This window comes from Protopterus annectens, chromosome 12.part0 (genome assembly GCF_019279795.1).
Source record: "Protopterus annectens isolate FY-2018-M chromosome 12.part0, PAN1.0, whole genome shotgun sequence".
Lineage (NCBI taxonomy): Eukaryota > Metazoa > Chordata > Ceratodontiformes > Protopteridae > Protopterus > Protopterus annectens.
In genome coordinates, this window is record NC_056746.1 from 1,424,329,600 (window position 1) to 1,424,344,285 (window position 14,686).

Below are 14,686 nucleotides of genomic sequence, written 5' to 3' on the forward strand. Positions count from 1 at the left end.
ATAGGCAATTCAGGCAGTACATACCACCCAGCTAGATTCCAACAAATCGTTTCTCACAACAGACACTGCAGTAAGCTAATAGAAGTGAAAACTGAAAAGCTTTACTGAGACAAAGAAATGTCAGGGGCTGCCATTGCTGTTATAGGGCGACATATGCAATATGCTCAGGGTGGTGACAAAGGAAATGCTGCTGGACAACCCACAGTGAGGAGACGGAGAAGAGTGTACAGGCCCAGGGTAACCTACCAGGGGCAAAATGAGCTGGAGATAGTGGAGCACTATAGAGTGGACAGAGACCTCCTGCAGCAAATTGTTGAGCTGTGCAGGCCACGCCTCACACACAGAACCAACAGAGGGGAACCCATCCCAGTGGAAACCAAGGCATGTGCTGGCCTAAGAATATTAGCAACAGGTACCTTCCAGAGACCAACTGGTGATATGATGGGGATATCACAGGCATCAGCATCCAGGGTACTACACCAGTTCCTGGATGCCATGTCAGCACATGTCAGTGATCATGTACATTTCCCCAATTCCCGTGAGGTATTGGCCTGCAATATGCGTCTCTTCCAGCAAATAGCGGAATACCCTAAGGTAGTGGGTGCAATAGACTGCATGCACATACACATCAAAGCACCAGCCGGAGAGCGGAGTAGGGTCTACTTCAACCGCAAGGGCTTCCCTCCATCAACTGCCAGGTTGTATGTGATGCCCAGGCATAATACTGAATGTGTGTGCAGGCTGCCCTGGAAGCTACCATGATTCCCATATCTGGCATCTGACGAGCTGTACCAGACATTTGCCAATGGGGACATCCCACATGGTCACTTAGTGGGGTATGCTGGCTATGCACTGGAGCCATGGCTGATGACACCCATCAGAAATGCACACAGACCTGAACAGGAATGCCATAATGAGGCACACGCACAAACACATAATGTAATACAGCGTATGTTTGGGCTGCTCAAGTCATGGTTCCGGTGCCTGGACATATCTGGTGGAGCCTTGTAGTACTCACCAACTACATGTACCCAAATTGTCATGGTATGTGCTATGCTACATACTATGATCCTGTGAAAACAGCTGCAGCAGGACCAGCATAGGCCTGGCCAAACAGCCCCCCACCATTGCCAAGGCCATCACAGACAGAGTGTGACTCAGAGGAGGAACAACCTGAGCCTGCCCCAGAAGGCAGAAGGAGGCGTGCCCAGTATGCTTTGGCTGTGGCAAAGAGGCAACGCATAACACATACACTGGCTCAGTAGGAACTCTGGAAATTATACCTCTATCTGACTCACACATATAGTAAAAGGGATGCCTAAGTTGACACTACCTGCTTTCAAACATGTACAGGGAATGTAGTATGTGCATCCAACATAGGCAGCCCTGCAGCACCACCTAAGGCATGATTGCCATGTGTTAAGCAATATAAAGCAGTGCTAAACAGCATTTACCACCATGTAGTTTATGCAAACAAAATCACACACACCAACTAGCACAACTGTGGTCAATGTTCAGTTATATTGGGCAACATTCAGCAATGTTGGTGAATACTGAGCAATGTCGGACAAGCCTGGTCTAAGTAGGGCATAGCTGAACAAAAGCCAACATGCTCATATTTGCTTAACTGGCCCTTAAGCAGTCTGGTCTGCTCAGTATGAAACTATAAAGCAGTGATGGGCCTCGAACCCAGGATACTGTGCACTATAGTTAAAGTACTGAACCACTAAACCATGATAGTATTGCAGTGGTCAGCCTGTATGAAGGAATGTTGATAAGTCTATGCAAAGTATTTCATGGAAACCCTGCAGGCACAGCATAATCCTTGTCAAGTTATGACACAAAGGTGAGTCCTGCAGTGAGAACAGAACCTGACTTCCAACACACACAGTATAAATGTTAATATTGGTCATGTTCGCACACATCAACAAATGTAGTGGACCTCAGATAGCAACATACTGAAGGGTCACACTGGGCATGCTCAGACACGAATAAATGAGACAAATGTCAGGCAACATGGAATGGCAGAACTGGGCATGCTCACACAATTAGGCCATGTCTGTGTACAGCAGTGGGCCACGCATATCTGGCAGTTGCATGTGTTAATCCATGAATCTGTCACTATACAGCAATCTGCCCTGTGCACACAGTTATATGACAACAGACACATGTATAATATAGTGGAACCCTGTCATAATCAAATATGTTGTGCAGATACCGAAGTTGTTCATAGAAACTGGTAAAGCAAAGATGATAAAGACGTGCAAACAGTATCAGAAATAAACATTGTGCATCTTGAACATTAGCATAGGTTCAGAGGTCGATACTAGGCTATCTGCCCTAGGGCATGTACAAGCCTAGCCAGAGTGTGTTTGGCATTCACAACCCTGTCAGATTACTACACCATGTGTGTAAATAGTAGGTCACACAAGATAGCCCATGTATGTTTAGGCTAGTGTGCCTCTGTCTAGCAGGGACAGAGAAGATATCCCAGGGATAAACATACAATCACCTATACAGTCATCAAGATGTCTACAGTAGGTGGTCAGTGGGTGGCTCTGCCTATGTGAAACTGGGATTACATTCTGGAGTGAGTGGAGCCTCTGGGATAAGAAACTGTCCCTCCACAATATCCTATTAACATCTGTGCTAAGGTATACGTCCCTGGAGTGTGTAGCTGCAAGGGAGTCGGATATCCTGAGGTGGAGCATGTCCAGTAATTCTGGGTTGGGAATATCTGTAAACAACAGGCACACATCATATCTGAGTAGGTGGTAAGCGACTGAGTAGAGCTGGAGTTACTGCATCTGAACTGTGCAGGGCATGTGTGTGAGTCCCTAGATCTGCTTGGTGAGGAACTTATGTGGCCAGTACAGTTGCTGCAGGTGTTGGGTAAGGTACCCCGCAAATGTGGAATTGTAACCAAGCATGGATGTGATGAGTATAGGGGCACAATGACCTCACTCGATCTAGATGTGAAACCATATGGGATAAGGTGGCCCATATAGAAGGTATGTCTAACCACTTTGGCAACGTGAATGTCAAATGTGACAGTACGAACAAGTCATGTCTCCAAACCCCTAACAACTCCTACCGTATGTAATGGAGTACTACCTATGTGGTAATGTGTGGGCATGTTGTTATTCCCAAAGGGGATGACTATGCAGCTAATGGCATTTAGCTGTACGCCATGGCTCAGGCACCAGTCATCCATCTCTGTGAGACCCTTTCTGAGTATGCATGTGGCAGCTGGAGAGTTGATCATGGCACTCAGTTTGCAGTCAAGTGCAAACATGTTCAGCCATATTCCCCCTGTGGTAGCCTGTACGTCAGACAAATATATACTGAACAAGAGAGGTCCCAGGACTGAGCTGTGTGGGATGCCACGTGTAACTGGTGTATAGTCAGACATGGCACCTGCACTTCTGACCATGTGGGTGCTATCCCTGATCCAGGTATCAATCCATCGTGTGAGATATGTGTCCATATTGACGCTGGTGAGCCTATGCATAATGGCCCAGTGGGTTATTGTGTTGAAGGGTTTTACAAGGTTCAGGTAGGCTGTGTGCACAGCCATCCCTATGTCGATGGATCTGTTAGCCATTTAAAGAATACAAACAGGTTCAAGAGGCAAGATCTGCCCACAACAATGCTGAAATGTGTAGGACACAGTGTCTGTAGGTTCCCGATGTCTATGTGTATGAGTCCCATGACAATACGCTCCATAGCTTTGCAGAACAGGCTACTTATGCTTATAGGGCAATATTGTCTGTGGTCCATTGTGGCAACAACTCTGTGGAGCGGGACCTCTGTCTCTGTATGCCATTCCTTGGGTACATATCCTGTGGTAACTCTGATATTGAACAGTGATGTAATGTGAGGGTTGCGTCTGTTATGATGTTCATGTAAGATGCAGGCTGGGACACCATCTGATCACATTGATACTGTGATGTACACTTTGGGGAGGGCAGCACTCACCTATTACTGTGTGATGTCAGGGAGGTTATACTCTGTTGGGATGGATTGTTGCTCCTTAGGGGGGATGGGTGGGAGACATCTGCACTGAACCTGTTTGCCAGAATATTGGCAATGCCAGTGGGTTAAGGGTAGGTTTAGTCAGTATGCAATAACTCACAGCATATCAGTGAGTGTCCACCCAGGTTCCTGACATAACTGAAGAAGGTTGTGTGATAGTCCTACATGTCTGTTGCAATTGTCTGGTAGAAGTGGCCATTAGAAAAGTTCATGAGTGATTGTAGCTATCTGCTAGTACAGATCACAGATGCCTTCCCAGTCTGGGATTGTGCTCTATCATGTAGTAGCTTCCTCCTGACATTGTACAGCTTATTAATGGCTGGGGTCTACCAGACAGGTCCCCTGCCATTGGAGTAGTGAGTCATGTTGTTATTTGGGATAGCACAATCCATGCAGTCCACTAGGTGTCCATAGAATGTGTATGTAAAGGATGCAGCAGTGTGAGCCGTATTTTCCACTGTCTCAGGGTCTCTGAAGGATACCACCTTGTTTCGGTGAAGTGAGACGTTGGCTCATGAGAAGTTCACCAAAATTACCCAGGATGGGTGTGTGGAGGGTATATGTATGTCCAGTGAGATACATGTATGTTCTGCCCTTACCAATGAAGGGTATATCGCTGGTGTGGAACATAGAGCCCCCATGTTGGTAATGATCAGGTCCAATATGTATTCCCCCTTGTGGCTATGCTGACTGGTTGTGCCATAGCATATGAGTCTACAATTTGTAGCGACTGTTGGGTGAGGGTGTCGGGGCTTGAGTAGTATCCCCAGTCAATATTTGTGTATATGAAGCCACACAATATAATGGTGTTTGTGGAGACCTTCATAATCTCCATAGTTCCCATGAAAGCCGAGTGTGGTTCCTGAGTTTGGGAATGTGTTCTGTAGCAGGCAACAAACTCAAAGGCAGTATTGCACAATGGTAGTTGTATATGTATGGTCTGTGATCCTTTGTGCAGTGCTACTAACCCAGAGGTGTGCGTATCTGTGATGTATATGGATACTCCCCATAGTTGTGTTGTCTTTTCCAAGTCTTGCTGTCAGACAGCATGGTATGAAACATAACCTGGTAGTGCTGGTGTGCATAAGCGAGCCTGAACCAGGCATCTGTCAGTGCACAGATATCACTATCCTCCATACTGAGGAGAGTCCTGAGTGGCCACACTATGAGGTTAACACAACTGTTGTTGAGCAGCATTACTCTTAGTTTCATTTAACCTGTAATGTCTATGGAGGTGGGTTTGTCTTCTGAGTCCTGCTTAAAAAGGCAATATGGTGGTAGCAGGAGCCTTAGCCAGCATTCCAAAGTCTAAGGGTGACAGGTGCAAGCTGCCCATAGTGAAGCTACGTGGCATTTGAGCATGTCACCATAGGCTGACAGACACTGTATCCCCTATGAATTAAACAAATTTGTTAGGCAACTGTTAAATGTGATATGTGTGTCCGTATACTGTGACATCATAATTGGTGGGTGTAAGATGCTAGACAACGTCAGTGTCATACTGGCCTGGACTACATGATCAGAGTGTTCCTCCGTGTATCATGTCATGTGGTCCAGGGAGTAACGTCTGAGGTTATACACACCAGCATGGACAATGATGGTGCCAGTCCTGTACTTGCTTTGGAGTGACCTGACTGCCTGTGTTATGCGGCAGATCCTGGCACCCAACAAACAGCCCAAAGTGACTATTCCCTTGTTAGGGCTGGTGAGTGGTACGTCAGTATGTCTGACAATAAGTGTCGCCTATTAGAAGTGTATTAGGTGTGTTATTTAGCCCGACGGGCAGTGACTGTGTGGCACAGTGACATTGTGAACTATGTGATATGTGAGTATTGTAGTGGGGTAGCAGGTGTGTGTGTGTCTGCTTTGCAGGTCTCTGCTGCTTAGGTAGAGTACATTTACAGCATCCGAGTATGTCTATGTGTGATAATGTGGTTTGAGTGCTGTTGCTAGAGGACATGTGAGACTGATATGTGGTGTGTGTGGTTACCTTCACCACCTGATAAACTGTGCCAGTCATGGGTTGAGAGAGTTCAGCACCCTGTATGTCTATATAGGTGCATCTCACACATATATCTGAGTTTGTCGGGAGGAGGAGAGGGTTGTCTGTGTACATGAGGCAGATGTGACATTGTGTCAATATCACAATATCCACCAGTTGGACTGAAGAGTACACATGAAACTGACCCCTGGACATGCCGGGATATTATCATGACATACTCTGTAGCCTGATCACAAAGGATCAGTAGGGTGTTAAGCATGTAAAAGATATTAACAGGGATTAGTGCTCATGTTTGTTGGTGTTTTGTAAAGAGTAGCTGAGAAGGAGTCCAGACTGAATCATGACACCTCCTTCAGCTATGTCATAAATAGCAATGTACACCCATATATGTCCTGAGTCAGGGCCAACTGTACCTGAGTGACAATGCCAACATCATGACAGACAGGCCCATATGTACATACCCATCTCCCACTGACAATAGTCCACATCATCATACCAGGAAATATCACATGTAGAATGAATGAGCAGCTACCCCCACTGCCAAAAGCATGGCAGGAAGTGGAATACATTGATACCCAATATGTGTCATGCACAAACTACAGAACAAACATATCATGCACCTGAACAGTCAGCTGAGCCTCACCCCCTACACACGATGTGGAACCGTTGAATGTGTCACAGCTGCCTATGCCACTTCCCACAAGTGTTGGTACACAACACACCATGGGATGTCAAGTTCAGTACGCCTATGAAGTCTGATCTGCAAGGTCATGGAGTCCATCATGGCTGCTGTCATAAACAGAGCTACTGGAAGCTGACATACACACAACCCTACCAACCATGGTATGTTCATGTGCAGATCATGGTTCCCAAACATGCTAGACTGTTTGTAAGGCAGCCACCCAGGACATACATCAATGAACACATCTACACATGTGTCACATAGACTTTGAATAGCCCTTTATCAACATCCCAGACACATGTAGTATCCACAAAACCAACAAGCTGTGCATAAATATGTGTTGACATATGACGGAATGTCAATGTGTCCACAGATAGATCACACAAGGTAAGGATTCTGAGGTCTTGTTCAAGCTGTTGACACCTGCTGACCCACATGGACCATTCCTGGAATGGCATAAAACAAAGTGTACACATATCACCATGTCCAGTCTGATGATGTCACCATTCTATAAATACAGCAGGGGAAGGGAAGCCAGCCAGTAAAGCAAATAGCACGCCATGTTGATGCGTTTCTCTTTAGTATCATAACATAGATAGGTAGGGATTTGAATCCTGCAAACAGTGAGTGTGCATGTTGGGTGTGTGTGTGTGTGTGTGTGTGTGTGTGTGTGTGTGTGTGTGTGTGTGTGTGTGTGTGTGTGTATGTGTGCAGTTTCCTTTGAGAGGTGTTCCATTTTTGGAGACTGGGAAAACTCACTAAAAGAGGTACATTGCTCTTTGGAAAGTCTGATGATGTCACCATCCTACAAATACAGCAGGAGAAAGAAAACTAGCCAATAAAGCAAATAAAGCGCTATGTTAATGCATCTCTCTCTATTATCGTAACATAGTTAGGTAGGGGTTTAAATCCTGCAAACAGTGTGTGTGTGTGTGTGGGGGGGGGTGTATGTGTGCAGTTTCCTTTGAGAGCCGTTCCATTTTTGGAGACTGGGAAAACTCACTTAAAGAGGTACATTCCTCTTTGGAAAGTCTGACGATGTCACCATCCTACAAATACAGCAGGAGAAGGGAAGCCAGCCAGTAAAGCAAATAGTGTGCCATGTTAATGCATCTCTCTCTAGTATCATAACATAGTTAGGTAGGGGTTTGAATCCTGCAAACAGTGTGTGTGTGCGCAGTTTCCTTTGAGAGGTGTTCCATTTTTGGAGACTGGGAAACTCACTAAAAGAGGTACATTCCTCTTTGGAAAGTCTGATGATGTCACCATCCTACAAATACAGCAGGAGAAGAGAAACCAGCCAATAAAGCAAATAGCGTGTAATGTTAATGCGTCTCTCTCTAGTATCATAACATAGTTAGGTAGGGATTTGAATCCAGCAAATGCTGGCTGTGTGCATGTCACTGTTGGTCAATACGGTGTGGGTTTTGATTTTACTATGGTATAACATAGTATGATTACAACAGTAAGTGCATTGCACACATCAGGTATCTGCATGGCAAATGTATATGTGTACATGTCCCCTCAATCAGTACATAGGTGTGAAGCCTGCATACTACATGAATACATTTGTTTCCATTGACAGGTTGTGCTGCTGCTTCTCAGATCGTAGGTCACATATGTATGTATGTGAAAAGGCCGTCCACTGTTGTGTTCTGTGGCCAAGGTCATCTGTGGCATACACACCCATGACAGTTACTTAAGAGTAGTGTGAGTGAGGGTATATGCCTGGGGTATATGTCAGACATGGTCATACACAACAAAGACTGCCAAGAATGGACAGTCTTTATAGGTGTATGACTGCCTTGTGGATATGCATTCAGGCCTCTAATGTCTTATGTGATACACCTTGGGACTCCACAATATCTATGGATATGTGGATACCAAGGGAAACATGACATAACATGAGGCTGTATATACACAGTAGTACCCAACATACATGTTGAGGGCTACCTCCTGTGTGGTACTACACAACAATGAAGGAAGAAGTTGGTTACACAAAAGATGACGTCAGCCTCCAAGAAATATCCAAGAGTTTGTTGCAAAAACAGTATCCTTCTTAAAATCAGTCCACGTTTAAATAGACAGTTGTTTATTAAAAAAAAAAAAAAATCGCGTAAAACACTCCAAGCGTTTTTCGTTCGGAACAGTGTCCAAACTTCATCAGACAAACACTAACACTGTTGAAGCTCCATATTAAAAAGTATGTTAATTATGACGTCATTCGTAATTAGTCAATTAAAAACATATTTAATACCTAAATCAGACCAGTTAAATTAATGAAAAATTTAATGAAAAAATTAATTAAAAAATTGAAACAATCCAACTGCTCGAAAACAGTCCAATCCACTCAGAAGCACAACGTATCAAGTCCATTTGTTGGACTTGATGCGTTGTGCTTCTGAGTGGGTTGGACTGTTTACGAGCAGTTGCATTGTTTCAATTTTTAATTAATTTTTTCATTAATTTTTTCATTAATTTAACTGGTCTGATTTAGGTATTAAATGTTTTTTTAATTGACTAATTTCGAATGACGTCATAATTAACATACTTTTTAATATGGAGCTTTAACAGTGTTAGTGTTTGTCTGATGAAGTTCGGACACTGTTCCAAACAAAAAACGCTTGGAGTGTTTTACGCGATTTGTTTTTTTTTTTTTAATAAACAACTGTCTGTTTAAATGTGGACTGTTTTTAAGAAGGATACTGTTTTTGCAACAAACTCTTGGATATTTCTCTTGGAGGCCGTCTTGTATGCTTTTGTGTAACCAACTTCTTTCTTCATTGTTGTGTTGTGTCGCATTCCACCGTTTGGTACCTGTGTGGTACTGACAGGATAGTATGTATAGTACATGAGGATGTCTATGCCATAGTCGTCTTACTGCTATACAGCATGTATCAGACAACAGGTATCTGTCTGTATGATACCCCTGTGTAGGATATGCATCCCATCCAGGGAATGCATTGTAGGCCAATCCATGCATTTCCAGATTTGGATGGACACGTCCCTAGTGTGTCTGCATGTACCTAAGGGGGCTATATGCCAAACACGCGTGGTCACAGAAATGGGTGGCAGTCATTACCACTGGTTAATGTTATAGTGTAGCACCGGAAGGATCCAATTGTTACTGGGTTCCCTACTACTGTGTGTCACTTGTCAGGACATCATCCAATGATTGCTTATTGTCATGCTGTTGAGGTTGTGTATGCTACCAGACCGCAAATCATTGACAGATATTAACGGTATCACCCACAGCATCGTGTCAACCCATGTCATACACATGTCTACCCATTTTAGTACATAACTGTAGTAGAATGCATACTGGCCATTGAAAGATACTATGAGATGTTAACAGTGTGTACGACAGGGTATGCCCCACGTCCCATGTGTCCACTATGCACGTACATCCAGACAGTGCACACCCACCGTGTTCACAGATGTACACTTGGTTATCTGTACTGCACACATCACACAAGTACTGTCCACTCACTAACACATGCTGGCAACACATTACACTTCAGCCAAGTGCCACTTGGGTGGACAATACATACTCAGACCTAACAGTGGTGTAAACAATGCTACATTGACAATCAGAGCTTTGGTGCATAATGTCTGCTCAGATATACCTACAAGGATGTTGTTACACTTCCTTGTTGACTACTTGCTATTATTGCTACACTGCTATAGTGTCACCCTGTGCATCAGCACCATGTTAGCTTGTCCCTCCATCAATGATGCAGATGACAGGAGGCGAAACAGGTATCATTATATGCACAGGGTGTTTTGTTGTTTGCCAGAGCCTGACATTGACCCATCCAATCGACATGTCTGTGTGTGTGTGTGTGTGTGTGTGTGTGTGTGTGTGTGTGTGTGTGTGTGTGTGTGTGTGTGTGTGTGAGGGACAACAGTACAGCATGGGCCAATGTTGATGTAATGTGTGTGTATGTGTGAGCCCTAGTTGTTTGGTTAATGTGTGTGTGTCTGCATGCACACAGCTCCACCATGTGGCTGCCATATATGGTAGTTTGTGGGACAGCCACAGACTGTACCTGCTAGGCTGTACAGATCACTGTCTTTGGCCACGGACACAGTACCTGTGCCTGGCAGGGGTGCTACGGACAGTATCGGGTACCAACCCTGACTGGGTACTGTCATCAGAGGCAGAGGTATGACGACTGGACCCATGTCCCTGCTGGGACTGGCCAGAGCCACGTGCACATGGTCTACTGGGACAGTCAATGGACAGGCCAGCCCCAGCATTGCTGGGGCTGTTACTGCCACTACGGGAGCGGCTGTGAACTGTGGGCCATCCACAACCACTACCAGCTGTTGTTGTTGCTGGCATGCATCCGCGTCGACGTTACAACTGTCCCGCATGGTCCTGGCTCATGGAAGACATATTGTGGAGGGCATCTAATGTCTCCCCCCAACATCTATCAATGACCTCGGTGTAAGTCCGGATGGCACCGGCAAGGTCACGGATGCTGTCATTGATAGCGGTGTAATGTGCCCTCTGCACCCTAAGTCCCTGCCTGGTGTACCGTTTCATATGTGCCTGAGCCTGCATTACAGCCCGGAACATACTGGTCATCATAAGACCTGTGAGGGCATGCCTGCCAGGGGCAATATGACCAGTGGTGCTCCCCCGAGAACCCCTGGAGCTCCGCCTATGTGGTACCATTCCGGGTCTATGGCTATGGCTGCTGTGATGTGATGCAAGTGCCATGGGTACCACACTCTCCTAGTCAATGCCAACTGTATGCTGTCCCTCGTCTATGGCCATTGGTGGTGAGGGATGTATTGACAGTATGAGTGTGCGCATAGATGGGGTTGAACGTTGTGTACTGTCGATTGGCGGACCAACGACAAACCCTGTCAAATCTTCCTGTGCCAAAATACATGTGTTATCATCACCACTATTCGTGGCAGTGGCTTCAGGTTGCCTGCTGCTTTCACCAACCCCTAACTCAGCACCTGTGAGAGGAAGACAGGAACACACACTTTACGGTCTGCACATGCACACATGCACACATGCACACATGAACACATGCACACATGCACACATGCACAAATGAACACATGAACACATGCACACATGCACACATGAACACATGCACACATAAACACATGCACACATGCAAACATGCACACATGAACATTAATAGACACCTCACTACAGCACATACACACACATACCAGCAATCCAACACATACTCTATAGTGGGTGAAGGTGGGTTTCAATATCACAAAGTAGACAGCAACCACACACGTGTCAGCATGCAGAATATGTGTTGCACAACATCATGCAGTGCAAATGTAGACGCCCCTATTAAATGACAGTATACATGGCTTTGATGCAACTGTGTAGTTGTTCAGTGATTGGCTACACCCTGGAACACAATGTGTACATGGACACAACATTGCTGTGCAGGTATTATCAGCTCTGCAATGCCCTGTGCACCATCACTTACACGTATACATGCCATGGCTGCATGTGTTATCTGTGTGACACATAGATATCCATGTCTGAGTGCAGTGTCTGTGTCCATAGCAGATAATAGTGGGCACGGGTGTAGCACATGCATGCTATGTATACACACGGGATGTGCGGTGCATGTTGATGTGAATGAATCCCAATACTCGACATGGCCAGTATACAGTGGTTATGGTGAGTGTGGGATATATTGCAAATATGTGGGTGCCAGACATGGCATGGCATGCTACACAACTGCAACATTAAACACCACACATACCCAATGTATGTCATGTGACCTATACACCAAATAGCATTCTAGGACATATATGTGACACTTTGTGTGGATGGTGACTGCTGTGCATATTGTGTATACTGGCATATGTAAGCAAATAGACAACATGCTATGCATATTGTGTATAGGTGCATATGTTTGCACACACACAACACTGAGGTGCAAAGCAATGACTGCTATGAGCAGTACTGTGGTCACTGTAACTGGATGGGGGTGAAGTACCCTGTGCCATCATCAACATGCATCTTGTGGTTACTCCCAGCTTCTAATGTGTGCAAGACCACCACCTAGCATGCTGTACCTGAACTGCAGTGCCATGGCTACGTTCACAATTACACAGCCACCTTGTACATGGGTGTGTGAGGTGCCCAATAGTGAGCATTGCCTAACATGACTGTGTTATGTGTTGCAGAGTGTTGCACAGCCCCATGATAGGCCTCTACCCCTGAGGTACATCATGTGTGTGTGCATGACATGTGGGATACTGAAGTGTGACCTTACAGCGGGTGTGTGGTAATGCCAAATTTAGCATGTTTTCGTGTACTGCGTATGATAAATGTGTTCTGTTGTGTACAGCTGTAGCAATTATGCATATCCAATGTGCAGTACAGTGTTGCCACAACTGTGTCTGCTGCACTGTGCATTGCATGTGAATGAGGCAGCTACTGACTTTACTGAGATGATTAATGTCTCACAGCAAACATGCACAGCATGCATTATGCGTAGGTGTGTTACGTGTACATGGCCTACACCTCACCTATGACATGCACATTTCATTACCAATATTAAAGTGTTAACACACTCACCAGCCTGTATTGTCTGCCCTGCTGTCACACCAGAGGGACCTAAAAGAATATGACACAGTTTGTCAGTGGCCACAACTGTGGCATTGCTACTGTGAGTGTGCTAAACGACAGTGGAACAACAGTCAACAGTCACAGGTGTATGGATACTATTCCAAATATCAGTATTGCACATGTTAGGCAGCACAACTGCTAAACACACAGTACACATCTCACATATGCATATTTTAACAATACAGGTAACAGTAGTCTACAGCTAGGGCATATTACCTGCATGCTCCATGTCATCCTGCTGGGTGGCTCCGGCCTCCATGATGACACATGTGGCACTGTTGCTGCTGTAGGCCAGGAGCCACCATGCTTAGGAGCAGCTCCTCCACTCTGGTGAGGGGGGGATGTATGGCCACCCCACCACCTGTGGCAAGCTGTTGCCTATGGATATCAGATGCATGCCACCGGACATGTCTAATTAAATCACTGCAGTGATGGAATACCTGATCATATGTCAGGTTATGCATGCCTATGTCATTTACCTGACGAACAAGGTCTTGCCACAGTGCAGTACGGTCATGCTGGTGCTGGCTGGTCCTGGAAAAAAGCAGGTTATATTGCTGCACCAGGCTGTTCAGAATTTCCTGCTCCTCTGCAGTTGAATACGATGGGTTTTGTTGATGAGCCATAACCCTGGAAGACAATTAAACGATATGTGTGAGCATGTCATGTGGCACACAACATTACGAAGTACAGATATCACTTAACTGCCATATATAGCATCTATCTGTCTAGCAGAGGATATACACATTCAATACCACATATCAGTGCTCAGGCCACAACTGGCTGACAGTACCTGCAACACTCCATATAACACACTAGTATACACCAGTAGTCGGCATACTGTTTGGGATACAATGCACAACCTCTCCCCGGGGGTATATATCTAGCTAATGCATGAAGAAATATGTCATCCAATGCAATGAATGTCATGTACATTTACAGTATTACCGGTAAACCACCCTAGTCTTTGATGCCATACCCCTACCTGACATATGTGCACGGCTGTTGACATAGCTGGCATACTGCTGTAACAGAGTATACATGTTGCTAGGTACACACACATACCCTGTAACACACATGTCATTGCGGGCATGGTACAGGCATCATTAAACACACATTGGACATACATACAACATACAGATGTATGCCGACACAGATGAGCATTATATGTGTACCTTATAGTACTGTGTGCCCCTACTTACAGATACCTATGTCTGTGGTATGTAATCTGTGCAGACTACAGGAAACACACAAGACAGTGTTACCAGGGACTGTGAACATACACCATACTGTGCTGTTTAGGCCTACAGCTTCAGGTAGTACAACAGTTCATATGTGAGCT